Source organism: Cottoperca gobio, chromosome 9, assembly GCF_900634415.1.
Source record: "Cottoperca gobio chromosome 9, fCotGob3.1, whole genome shotgun sequence".
NCBI classification, from domain to species: domain Eukaryota; kingdom Metazoa; phylum Chordata; class Actinopteri; order Perciformes; family Bovichtidae; genus Cottoperca; species Cottoperca gobio.
Genome location: NC_041363.1, coordinates 18471161 through 18484233, shown reverse-complemented (window position 1 = coordinate 18484233; position 13073 = coordinate 18471161). Strand labels below are relative to the sequence as shown.

The window sequence follows — 13073 nt, the reverse complement described above, 5'->3', positions numbered from 1 at the left end:
AGCGAGTGGAAAGCACCCTCCTTGGCAGGCTACGATGTATTTGCTTCTTGTTTTAGTTTTGTGATTAAAACCCATTTAAAATCTGTGACATGCTTAAACACACACACACACACGGACTCAGTCATGTCAGTTACACATATTATCATGAGCCACCATAAGCAACTGGTGTATTCAATTGTGAGAGTTTGCATATGCATATATATATATATATATATATATATATATATATATATATATATATATATATATATATATATATATATATATATATATATATATATATATATATATATATATATATTTATTGTCTAGCCATGGGACTTTCTCAGAGGTTTTTATTGTTGTGATCGTACACTGTATTTCTTATTTCTTATCAGTTCTGCCCCAACCTTCTTACCTTAAAACTTCTGAAGAACTTCATAAAAATAACTTACAACACAAACTGGGTGACACAACAACTGCTCACATTTAAGAAGAAGGAAAAAAATAAAAAATCTGATATATTAGTGATAGAAGTGAAAAGACCTTTACTTTGTTTTTGGAAAAACTTAACATCCTAGCTTTGGTTTTAAGTGTTCCCAGCTGGTCTTTTCTTTTTACTTTAGGCCTCTCTCAGCGGGTCTGCTGCAGTAACAAGGGTGCCGCGCTGTCCCGGGGTCCTAAAACTTTATCATACACAGAACTGAGGATCAGCGCGCCAGCAAAGGCCTCCTTTTAATAACCTCAAATATGCAGCAATTCATATGGATGTGGTTCACTCTATTTCTGATGAAAAACTACACCCTGATGCAGGAACCAAAACACTGATCCCATCAGTGCAGGGCTTGGCACGCAGCCAAACACTGCATGGAGTTGAGGCTTGTTCCTCGTCACCAATGAGCCGCTCAGGTCCTGCTGCCGTTGTCTGAAAGGGTCTTTCAGAGGGGATTTGAGAAGTCGTTTTCACTTTGGGTCAAACTGCGCAATGCTGACGCTTTGAGTTTATTTATTACTTAAAATAATGCGAGTGCAAGGAATGCTTAGTCAGCAGAGTTTAACAGGGAGAACACAGGTGAGGCCCTTCAGACCAAAATTCACAGTAACTTTCATCCATGATGCTAAAACACAAATACCTTGCCAAAGATTCCTTCTCACTTATTCATCTGTTCTTTCCCTCCTGTCTTCTTCATCCGTAGATAGCAAGTGGAATCTAGATAGAAGGACATGTTTTGAGACTTACTCTACTTTTAAACTCCCAAAATGACAGAGACAAACTTTGCAGGCTGAAGAAGCATCTCCCTTCTAATGTTGTTTAATTGGCTTTCGTTTTCGTTCCAGCCAACTTTTAAACACTCTTCTGTGTTTGCTTCTGTTTCCCAAAGCAGCTGTTTTAAGAAGTTGCGAGGCGTTTGAGCACTCGTCAGAGTTCAGTAGCTCAGAGGGCGGAACTCTTCGGATTATCATCTAAGCCCTCAAACAAAGCCGATAGCTGTATAAACAAACTTGTCTTTTTTCACACTTGTTCCGTCTATTTGCTCTACGTTTTGGCCTCGATACTAAAAATAAACAGTTCGGCAACTGCTGTTGTTCTGCTAAGGATTTGTGATTTATCTGTCCATAAACTTTTGGCCCCACTCAAAAATAGTAAACAAGGAGCAATTTTACTCTGGTTGTCAGCCAAGGCAAATGGTTATATTGTGATAACAGGCCTATTTCCTGTAGTTAAGATTTTTGTTTAACATTAGGCCCTATTCTCAGCCTGCAACTGGCAGGGAGCGGTGGCCCAGTTTCGACACTCTTAACCTCTGCCTCAGCCATCCGAGCAGATGTGGGTTCCCTTAAGCAAATTATTAGCGGCTCCTAGTACACACAGGTTCCCTACTAAGTGTTTCCAGCTCAGATTTGGCAGGACATAGAGGAGACATTCCAATGGAGCAACATCATATTTTCCCTTCACCATAGCCATAGCAACTAATTATTTATTGTGAAAAAATCCATTTATAAACCCTACTAATATGTTATGGTCGCTCATTATTTTCTGGATTGGTATAAAAAAAGTTGTTTTTTTTAACACTGAAACAGTTTGAGAAGACAAACAGTGCAAAGTCTCCAAATGTGTGGAAAAAGAAAGAAAAGTGAGACTACCCTGTGATTACTCATGGTAGTGTTTGCTTTTATGAAATATCAAGCCATCCAAGAAACATTAGATTTTGTGGGGAAACTCAGCCATCCCAGTCTGGTACACTGGTACATTTAATCCACTCAGTAAACCAGCTCCAGACCCCTAAACGTTGTTGACTGTAGGTGTGTGCGTACGTGTGTTTGTATGTCGGGAGCTAAGCCCCGCCCTTTGCGAAACACAGCTCAAAATTGTCTGCGAGCCATATGGCGAGTAACAAGTACATTTTTTTGATATTTTTGGTTAAAACCTAGAGCTACACGATGATATTGGCAGATCATTGGCATCTGCAGATAAAGGCTTTAAAATAGTATTTTGAAAATCATTGTATTTTATGTCGGCATCTGCCAGTGGGCTGTCATGATAACGGCAGGCATTTAATTCCACTACAGGAAAGACTGTGTGCAATTTGGTGGAGAAAAAGAAAATGTGTATATTAGCATCGGCTATTGGCCAAGATGAGTTGGAAAATATCAGCATATCAAGTATCTGCAAAATCTATTATCGTGATCCTTTTATCAAACAATATAAAACAAATTGCATTATCAATTGTGATAATGGTTGCAGACTTTTCTTTTTGGCATTTGACTGATTGATTGACGACTAATTGCTTCAGATTAAATGTATCTCAATCCCCATACAAATCAAGAAGTCTCAAAACACCTTTGAGAGGTAAATGTAAGTGACACTTTTATTGTGAGCCAGTCTTGCCAAAGCTGATTTGGGTCTGATGTATTCTTTGTTCAGGTATTGCCTTGTTTGATATTCTTTAAAATACATGAATGCTGATCAGTTTTGCATCTATCTAACTAACGACTAATTTGTTCGAATGATGAGGGCAAAGCCACCACTTTAAAAAATAAAAACTTATTTACTAGACTAACTTCCCTAAAGTCGTCACGTAGAAATATATTTTCAGAGAGAACACTCTTCAACTGACAAGTTATCTTCAACAAACCCGGTCTAAATCTGTCTGAGCCCACACCTTATTAAAATGTGAGCGCTGGCAGGGAGGGCAGCCGACAGCTAAGGAAATATTTACAGTACGAGAACACTCACACATGGTGGTTGTGTCTCTCTTGCCTGAATTGATGTCGGTTGAAGGTGGTCGGTCTCCAGAATGAACATAAACAAGCAGCTGGAGCAGGAGCCCGCCTGGTGCTAATGCCAAACTCCTCAACACGTAAACACACATCATTCAGCTTTGTGAGTAAGCGGTCACGTAAAAGTCATCACAGTTGGAGACATTAACACGCAGAGACTTGGAAAGTTATGTTTTACAGATCTGTTTCAGAATAATGCTAAAGTGTAACTTTGAAACATAAGGAAGTAGATTGATGTAATTTGATAAGAGGCTGATAGCTTACAGTTGTTTTTGGATTACTTCACCTCCATCAAACAGTAATAATGTTGCAACCGTATAATACAACATTAGCTTGTCAGTGTGTTTCATTTTGGCCATAATGGACTTATGATTGTTATGCCATGTTATTATAGTATCAATGCTATTTCAGAAACACTTTCCCTTAAAACCTATGAGCACTTCAGATTCAGAATCTCAGAGGTGATCGCCACTTTCTTTAAACTTTGTTTAATCTCCCATCTATTCCCAACTAGGGAAGGGTACCAACCAAAATATGTCTTTAGCACTAAGTATCAAAAACTGTACTGAAAGATGGCTTCAAATGTTTGTTTGTTTGTTTATCTTTACATGTTAAAAAAGTAAACTCGTCCTGTCTGGTGGATCACTTGTCGGGTTTCCAGGCAAATGTTGTGCAGAGTTCAACTGATTTACCAGAGAAAGAGCAAAAGAATAAAACAATTAATGTGCAAGATTGTTTGCATCTTTGCAGATTCGTCCAGACTGTTGCAGTGTCCGCTCATTATGTTGGTAAGACAATCTTATCAAAACGTATTTGCTGAACTACTTGCCAAAGTCTGGAAGTACAGTGTGTAGTTTATTTAGTCGTTATCTTCATGTTCTCAGAACATATATAGCACATGCTCAGCATGACTTTCAGGACTACATGTCTCTTGTCTGAACAGCTTCACAAATGTTTTACAGCTCATGTTTCTGAATCAACCAGATATCCATTTGACCCAAGATGGTCGTGTCTAGATGGTAACCCTTGATGTGCAAAACTGTTGCGAGATGGTTTAGGTTAGGCATTGACCTCGAATGGTTAAGGTTAGGATAGGTGGTCGGGCAGTGAGTTTTGCAAGAGTTTTCGCCAGGTTTTAAAAATCGAGGGTTACCATGAAGACATGACCACCCAAAACAGAGATGTTAACGCTATCTTTTGGGCTGGATGACTCAGAGCAAAAACTGGGGGGCTTCCTCTCTCTAATTGCACTCTTAGCGATGACTTCCTGTGGGGGCTCCACGAGAGATGTTTCGTCTTGACTCTTCAGATGACCCCAAACCAGAAACCTCAGCGCTCATTCTTCTGGCTCATGAAATATGTGCTGAACTTAAACCACTCCCCAGTGCATCATTAATACAGCTTTCAACCCTTGAAAACAGGCTGGGGTTAATGGAATATAATCACAGTACAGGAGAATTTGTTCAGCTTCTTCTGCTTCTATTGTAGACCAAATGTTTGCTCTCTTGATGTTGTTGTTTGAATTCTCCAATCCTGTGCTTTTATTTGCATTCTTTTCCTATATAAGTGTTTCACTAGCTGTGCAATCAATCATCTGACTCGTGTTCCCTGCCCTCATTCGTTCTGAGAACACAATAAAGCCCCAAAGCTCAAACATAGATTTTCACAGTCAGGTGGTTGTATTTACATTAGAAATTGTTCAGAGCGTAGCTTGTCTCTGACGCTGCCAGGAGTGTACACTGTTTAGAGACACCAGATAAATTACAGGCAGTCTGGACAGCCACGGCGGGCAGTTGTAGCAGGATCAAAATAAAATCTATCAATTGATTGGCCCAGGACTCGGTGCTAAAAGTCTGCTTATGCTCACGTAAAAGAAAAAGTTGCATCATTGTTACAGGTCAAAGTTATTGCACTGAAAGGTCAGAAAGTGAGAGAAGGTAAGGTTTCAAGTTTCATGTAAGGGTCCGTTCATCCAAAAACCTTTTTTTAAACAAGTGATGCAGTATCTGGAAATATGACTTAAATGTCCTTTTTGTCTTATTTGTCCAGGTTTTGAGATATCCATCCATCCTTTTGTGGTGCTCACTTTCTATCTAAGGGCACTTTCACAACTGCAGTTTGATTCATTTAGTCCGCATGAGGAGAAATATTATACCACGTTGCTTTTCACCTCTGGTCCTGTTCTTGTTCACATTAGCGTTTCACAAATGAAGCAAGAGCTGTAAACCACAAGTTATACAGACTGACAGGTAACTGACTGTACATCATCTGGAGCCACATCGTAAAATTCAATCTTGTTGACCTACAGCAGTTCTTTTCATTATTTCTAAGACAATATCATCCAACAACTGTAGTTATCATGACAGGCCTAACTGTGATTGATCTAGCACAAAACTAGTCTGGTTACCTAGGTCAAAGTATTATTTTATTTAAATAGTATCCTTCAGTTGTCGATCCTTGCCAAAGAGAAAGCTCAAGTGAAGACAAATCATTATATTTCCTTTCGTAGAAAGCAGTGATAACATATCAGTACAATTGTTAGATATGATAGAATCCATGATACCTTGTATCCTAACAAGATGTCCAGGGCCTTTGGAAGAAAAACAGCCCCACAACATCAAAGATCCACCACCATACTTCACAGTGGGTATGAGGAGCTTTTCTGTAAGACTATCTTTCTGTCTACTCCAAACCCACCTTTGACGTTTGTTGCCAAAAAGCTCTATTTTGGTCTCATCTGACCATATAACCCTGTCCCAATCAAAGCCCCAGTAACGTTCTGTAGGCGCTTTAGTTTGTTGTTAATTGACAGAAATGGCTTTTTTCTGGCAACCCTCCCAAACAACTTGTGGTGATGTCGGCGGCGTCTGATGGTCCTTTTGGAGACTTTCTGACTCCAAGACTCAACTAACCTCAGCAATTCTCCAGCTGTGATCCTTGGAGATTATTTTGCCAGTCGAACCATCCTCCTCACGGTGTGTGGCGTCAATGTACACACACGTCCTCTTCCAGGCTGATTCTTAACATTTCCGGTTGCTTTAAGCTTCTTCATTATTGCCCTGTAGTGGAAATGGGCATTTTCAACTGTTTCAAGATTTTCTTATATCCATTTCCTAATTTGTGTAGCTCAACAGCTTTTCGTCGCAGATCTTCACTGTGTTCTCGGTTCTTTCCCATAGTGAAGGATGACAAAGAGAATTTTGGCCTGTGTCACCTCATATTAATACCCCAGTGAAACAGGAAGTCATGGTTGACCACTTAAGAGTTCCTAATCAAACAGGAGAACCTAACGATGTAAGATGTGACTGGAAATATACTTCAGTTAGATTTTTATCATAGGACTTTTTAGGGGTGCCAATAATTGTGGCACACATGTTTTGGAGAAAGATATTTATTCAAAGTCAAAATTTATTTTTTCTATGATAGAATGTTGATTGAATATTACTTACTTAGTGAAAAGGTCAGATTGTTGTGAATATTTTGAATGAAAGGCCAAGACGATAAACAATAAAAGACATTTTACAGCCTGTTTTGCTTATTTTTACTAAAGGGGTGCCAATAATTCTGGAGGGCCCTGTAGGCTGTGTATGCAAATAAATAATAGGCAAACTGTTGGTGTTACATATGTCAAAATAAGAGACTTTTTGTTGTTGTTGTTGGATTTATGAGTCTGGAGTCTGAGGTTTTCTGTATAAGATATTATAATATAATATTTTATTTGCCAGCCTGAAGGGTCACGACCTCATCAGAAGAGCAGAAAAACCACAATGTTTTTAAAAATAACCAGAAAAACTTTTGCTACTTAGTTTTCTGTCAATCAACATTGCAGCTCTAAATTGGTTAGATTAGTCTTTAAGAAAAGTATTATTAGCCAAACTTTAATTACAGTCATTTTAATTGAAGCCAGTAATTAAACAGATGCTTTCATTCAAGATCAAAACTGTGCAGACATGACTTTCTCAGCAGTAATCTAAATCAAGAGAAAAGAGTGGAAACAATTAGTAATAACTGGGTAATATCCTTACAATGGATGGACATCTTGACTTTTCCTTTTTCCTGATGTTCCGTCTGTGTCATCACCAATGAACACAGTTATTGTGTCACATTTTCCATGACTGTATCCCTCATCTCCAGGGATCATTTAGTTTTCATGTGTTCCCATGACCTTCAAGCAAAGGAATCATTTTGTATCTTACTTTCAATTAACAAATTGTGCCTGTGTTTACATTAGGAACACTCATCATTGACTCTGTGTGTGTGTGAATGATCCATGTAGGGTTTTTAAGTTAATTCTCTGCACGTGTCAAGGTGTTAATATCATCAAGACTTCAGGAACGGCTCGTTATTTATCCTACCTCTCTTTCCTGGCCTGTTTTTTTCTCTCTGACGTGAAGATACTGTATAACCAAGGACCACCCGAGTCCCAACTCTCACTCACAGGTGGGAATCTAGTGTTTCAACTTAAACTTAAGAGTGATTATTGTGTCTCAAAACAACCCTGTCTACACACTAGCATGTCAAATAAAGCTCCAAAGAGGGTGAAAATAGCCTGCGATGTAGCATTGCAGCGAATCCTGAGGCAACAACCGCCTGGCTGCCTGCCTGCCTGCCGCTTGATGTTTAACAAGCCGGTCATTTAAACACCACTAATAAAACATCTCCTGCTGGGGGGATAGGCTCTTCATAAACCCTCACTTCACAATGTTGAGTGTACGTTTCCCTCTGCAGCCCTCCTCTCTCCCCTTCTTTTCGCCTGACCAGTGAAAATTCAAGCAGGCACTTATGCAGGCGAGGCGTCATGTTTTTAACTATAATTGGAGTGATAAAAGTGAAACAGCCACCACATTATAGCTGCTGTAACTCATGTCCAGACTTAGGTCACATATAGGAGGATTAACATGCTGCTGTGCAAGAGAGTTATGTTTTAGCATGGCAAGGTAAAGAAAGCTTTTGTTAGCGAATTGTTTTCATCATTAATGGAAGCATGATTTTTATATTGTAAAAAGAGATGCAATGTTACAATATTTGATTTTAAAGGAGTTGTAACATTTTGGGAAATATGATTATTAGAGTCTTTGTTGAGAGTTGGATAATAATATTGATACTATTATCATATATGCCTGTTAAATATAAAGCTGCAGATGGTTAGCTTAGCTTAGCATAACTAATTAACACATTATATCTGGTTTATTTAATCGGAATGAAATTAATTAAAATTAAGACAGAATTAAAATGTAGAAACATGTGATTTTACCGGGGACTATTTCTTGGCAAGGTGCACAATTGACCTGGCAGCCAGCGGACACTAAGGTGTCAATGAGCTTAGATCTGCTGTAGCATCATATTTAATTTAACATCCATGAGGGGGCTATTAATAATAAATTAAGTTTACAAAAGGATCATATCTATGTAGTGGACCACTTGACGAGCTGGACGAAAACACAGCATTATTTTAATTTTATATTTTTTAACATCTGTTTGTTGATTTTGAAGAGCAGAACAGAAATTCAGCAAACTGAACAGACGAACAACAAATGTGCAGAAAAAAAACAACTAAAAAGAAAAAACTTTGACAGTAACACGAAAGAAGAAACATAATTTATCACACACTTTACAAGGTATTGACATATGAAACATTCAACCCATTAGGCCTGGGGTGCCCAAAAGGTGGAGTGCGGGAAGATCGCGCACAGTTTAAAAAAAAAAAAAAAAAAACATACGGAACCCTGCGGCCCCAGAAAGTGTTTTATTTTTTTGATTATTCTAGTAAACTTGGATTTATTCATATACAAAAATCAATGACAAAATGATAAGTTCTGAGGAGCTGTAAGGCTGCAGATGAAGTGTCACCTGAAACCCTGCAATATTAATATCATTCTGGGTTATAGTACAGTCAGTGTTATTTTCATTTTTCCCAGAGCTGTACCACAAGACTAACATGAGAAAAGTAGAAGTAATCAAACATATTTGGCAGAAGACTGATGACATTCTTGTGAGTTTCTGGGGTCCCGGCCTCATGGGGTCGACCTCCTCGAGGGACAGCAAGTTTTGGTCACATCCAGGGAAGCGCAGGAGCTTTCTCCTTTATCACTTTCACCCTGTGGTATATTTTTAAGCACATTAAGGCTCCACAACCTATGCTAACATGAGACTTTCTTAATGTTAATGTGTAGTTACATAAATGTGAGGTTTGAGTGGTGTTGCACTATGTCATCATTCTGGCTACACACTTAATGGAAATTGCCCAAGGGTTTTAAGTTGGATTTGTGGTGTTAATAAGTTACCCACACTCTTGGACCATTTTAGTATGTCATCTGGAAAACAGTAACTCCATATTAAATTATGTTTAAGTGAGCATAGATTAATATTATTTCAAAAAGTAATGGTCCAACACTTTGTGAATATTGCTTTTTCCCCTGCAAATGTTAAGCTGCTTAGAAAGTTTGTTAGTTTATATTAAGTTAAACATGTTATGCATATCTACAGTATAGCTAGTTAACCAAATAGATACTTATTCCATTGCTTTTTTATCAATTTGAAAGATATTTTAATTAGATTTTCTTACAATATCCAATATGTCATATTTCAATCTTTTTGTAGTATATTGGCAACCCAGATTATGACCATTCATAAAATTACTACAAAGTACATGAACATGTCAAATGCTCTGCAAGATAACAGCCTTTGCTAAAGTAAAGACTTGAAACGGTTTGTGTTTTGACATTTCCTTTAAATCGAACTATGATATCAATTCTAAAAAGATTTAACATAATCCAGTTCATTCCATTCTAATTCTCTTTTGCCAAAAGAAAGTTTCTACTCAAGAGAAGATATTAGTGGTTAGGTACAAACTAATTTCGGTAACCAGAAACTATTCACAGACCACGTAAAGTTCATGTAACGTTCCTACTCTACAGAAAATGCTGATATCATTAAAGTGAGGCCTCGTGAGGTTCTCGGCTAAAAGCCCTCAGGGCAGAGAGAGAGAGGGGGAGGGAGAGATGCTTTATGGGGGGGGGGGGCATACCTAATATTAGGTTTCTTTTAGTTCAGATGCCAAAGTTCTTCAGTCATCTTAAACCTGAAGTCTTTGGTCAAAAGCTGGATTCCAGCCATGGACTCCATAATCATCTGTCGTCTCTAATCATGGGAAGCTTGACAGAAAACAGACACTACATCTGTATGAATGGATTAATGTGCAATTTATCTTTCAAAATGCAATTAAGTCCTAAAGTTAAAAGTTATACAGTGTGCAGGAAGCAGTTTTTAAGGACATCTGGTTGTATGAGCTTAAAAAATATAAGATATATGTACATGTATATAAAAAGGGGTTTGGAATTTATTTGTGGTTGTTATGCTCAAGAACCTGGAGACAGAAAGTGATCTTACTTTTTTTTCTTTTTTAAAAATATGTGGGTATTTCAAACTGGCTATCGTGTTGCAGTGCAGTCTGCAGCCCCCATCTGCTTCTGGACCCCCTACCATCATATAGCCCGGCTGCAGCTGCATCCCCTCTCTCTCTCTCTTTCTCTCTCTTTCTCTCTCTCTCTCTCTCTCTCTCTCTTTCTCTCTCTCTCTCTCTCTCTCTCTCTCCTCTCTCTCTCTCTCTCTGTCTCTTTCTTTCTTTCTTTCTCTCTGTCTCTCTCTTTCTTTCTTTCTCTCTGTCTCTCTCTTTCTTTCTTCTTTCTGTCTCTGTCTCTCTCTTTCTTTCTTTCTGTCTCTGTCTCTGTCTCTCTGTCTCTGACTCTCTCTGTGTCTCTGTGTCTCTCTCTGTGTCTCTCTCTGTCTCTCTGTCTCTCTCTTTCTTCTTTCTTTCTTTCTTTCTTTCTGTCTCTGTCTCTCTGTTTCTCTCTTTCTTTCTTTCTGTCTCTCTCTCTCTGTCTCTGTGTCTCTCTCTGTCTCTGACTCCCTGTCTCTGTATCTCGCTCTCTTTTCTTTCTGACCAGCTGTCACCTCCAGAAGTGAAGGTATCCCGTTTCCCTTTAAGTATTTGGCTCTTACTTAGAAATCATGAATGTGAAATGATAACAGATGCAACAGATTCTTTCATCTATTCTCTTCCTTAAAGGCTACCGGCAGCATGGGCACTGCAGTTTATTTTGAGATGAACCCAAAAACACCATCCTCCCGTTGCTGTTAATACTTAAAGGTATGGACACGTTGCACTTGTCTAACGATTATTCACTCCGTTTCCCATCCACTTTATTGAAGCACAATGTACAATGGACAAATTCAAGTGTGCTTTTCCTATTTCCCTGCAATCTTCACCTGTTTACAGTTTGCAGTTGCTCTTATCAATATGTATTTATCATCTATATCCGAAACGTGGCATTCAAAAGTGTATTAATGCAATGCTAAAAAACAAATATTCCCAAACAAATGCACTATTTACTCCTGTTTGAGTGATGCCCAGCTGTTTTAGGACATGTCTTGTCATTGTCCTATACATTATGTATTTGTAACCCGTCACTAAAGATTTAAAAGGTCTTCAATAGGAATAGAGAGCCACAGACGGAGCAAGGAAATCAGAAAGTATTGAGTATTTGGTCTTTTCATTGGATTTGTTAACAATAACACAAACAGAGAATAACATCAGCCTCATCCTTTAAAATAATAAGTATGTGTGAGTTAAGTTGGGTGTGTCAGTCCCTGTTGGTGATCTCTACAGCTCTTCTGATCAATATGTGAATGTGAAACCTAACCTGTGGTGCCTGTCACCCTGGACCACATGCTCAATCTCTCTCTGTCTCTCTTATGGATGCAGGCAGTGGATGTCTCACGTAAGCGGTTCCATGCGGGCTTGCAGCTGCTGGTGGACTGAAGTTACAGCTTGAAAGAGTCATGGCATGCAGGAGAAGCTACAGCAAACGTCTCTATTGTTCAAAGAAGAGGCCTTGTTTGTGGCGTACAGTATTTAGTTGTACAAAGAGAGGCTTCTTGTACATAGTTTGATTTGAGTCTGTCAAATTCACCTGAGGTGAAGGACTTCCAGCAGCCTTCTGTCTCCAGACACTGAAGGATGTGTAACACCAGCACTTGAAAGCATTCTCAAATTTCCAGCTCCAAAGCCAAATTGTCGATTTATTTCTCAAATGGGGTTGTAGGATCAGTCTTATAAAATGTCATACAGTACTGCTGTTGGTTAAATTCTCGTAATTTATGCTAAACTATGTCAATAAATCAAGAATTCTTTTTTGTTTTTCCATTAGAAGAAGTTGTGAAAGTTTGAGAATCGTCACCAGCACGACACTGGACATCCTTTACAAACCTGCCATTTTGTAATTAGCCATCAAATCCCACCCACGTGGACGAGGTACTATCTGCTGCAGAAAATTAAATTGAGAAAAGTAATGTACTGTTACTAAAAGTAGAGCGGCGTTGAGCCGCACCATGCAGGCATTAGTTTCATTTGAAGCTATTGTACTTGCAAGATTCTTGCTGTTCGGAGTTGTATCTCCATGATTGTTTGCACTTTTTGTACGTCGCTTTGGACAAAAGCGTCAGCTAAATGAACTGTAGTGTAATGTAATTGTCCTTCATCCTGGAAAAAAGGTATTGCCAGTAAAATATCATAGGAGGCTCAACACTAATTAATCTAATACATTTACACACTGAGTCCACAATAGTAAAAGTAAAAAGAGAAAACAAATGGCTGCAACTAAAGATTATTTTCATTATTACATTTATCTGCAGATTATTTTCTGTGTTTGGTCTATAATAAGTGAGAACATACCAAAATTATTTTCTTAAACTGCAAGATGATGTCATTAAATGTCTTTTGTTCAACCAACAGCCCAAAACCCAAAGATATT

At 38.4% G+C, this 13073-nt stretch overlaps 1 long non-coding RNA gene across 2 annotated transcripts in view; it reads left to right on the top strand.

Annotated features, from left to right (window-relative positions):
- LOC115014162 (uncharacterized) overlaps positions 1–12466 on the top strand; it is a 35076-nt gene extending 22610 nt beyond the window's left edge. For both annotated transcript variants that reach the window (XR_003832868.1, XR_003832867.1), the window contains exons 3-4: positions 11330–11410; positions 12026–12466. This is a non-coding gene — a long non-coding RNA (uncharacterized LOC115014162). The remainder of the gene's footprint in view (positions 1–11329; positions 11411–12025) is intronic.
- The last annotated feature ends 607 nt before the right edge of the window (positions 12467–13073 follow it).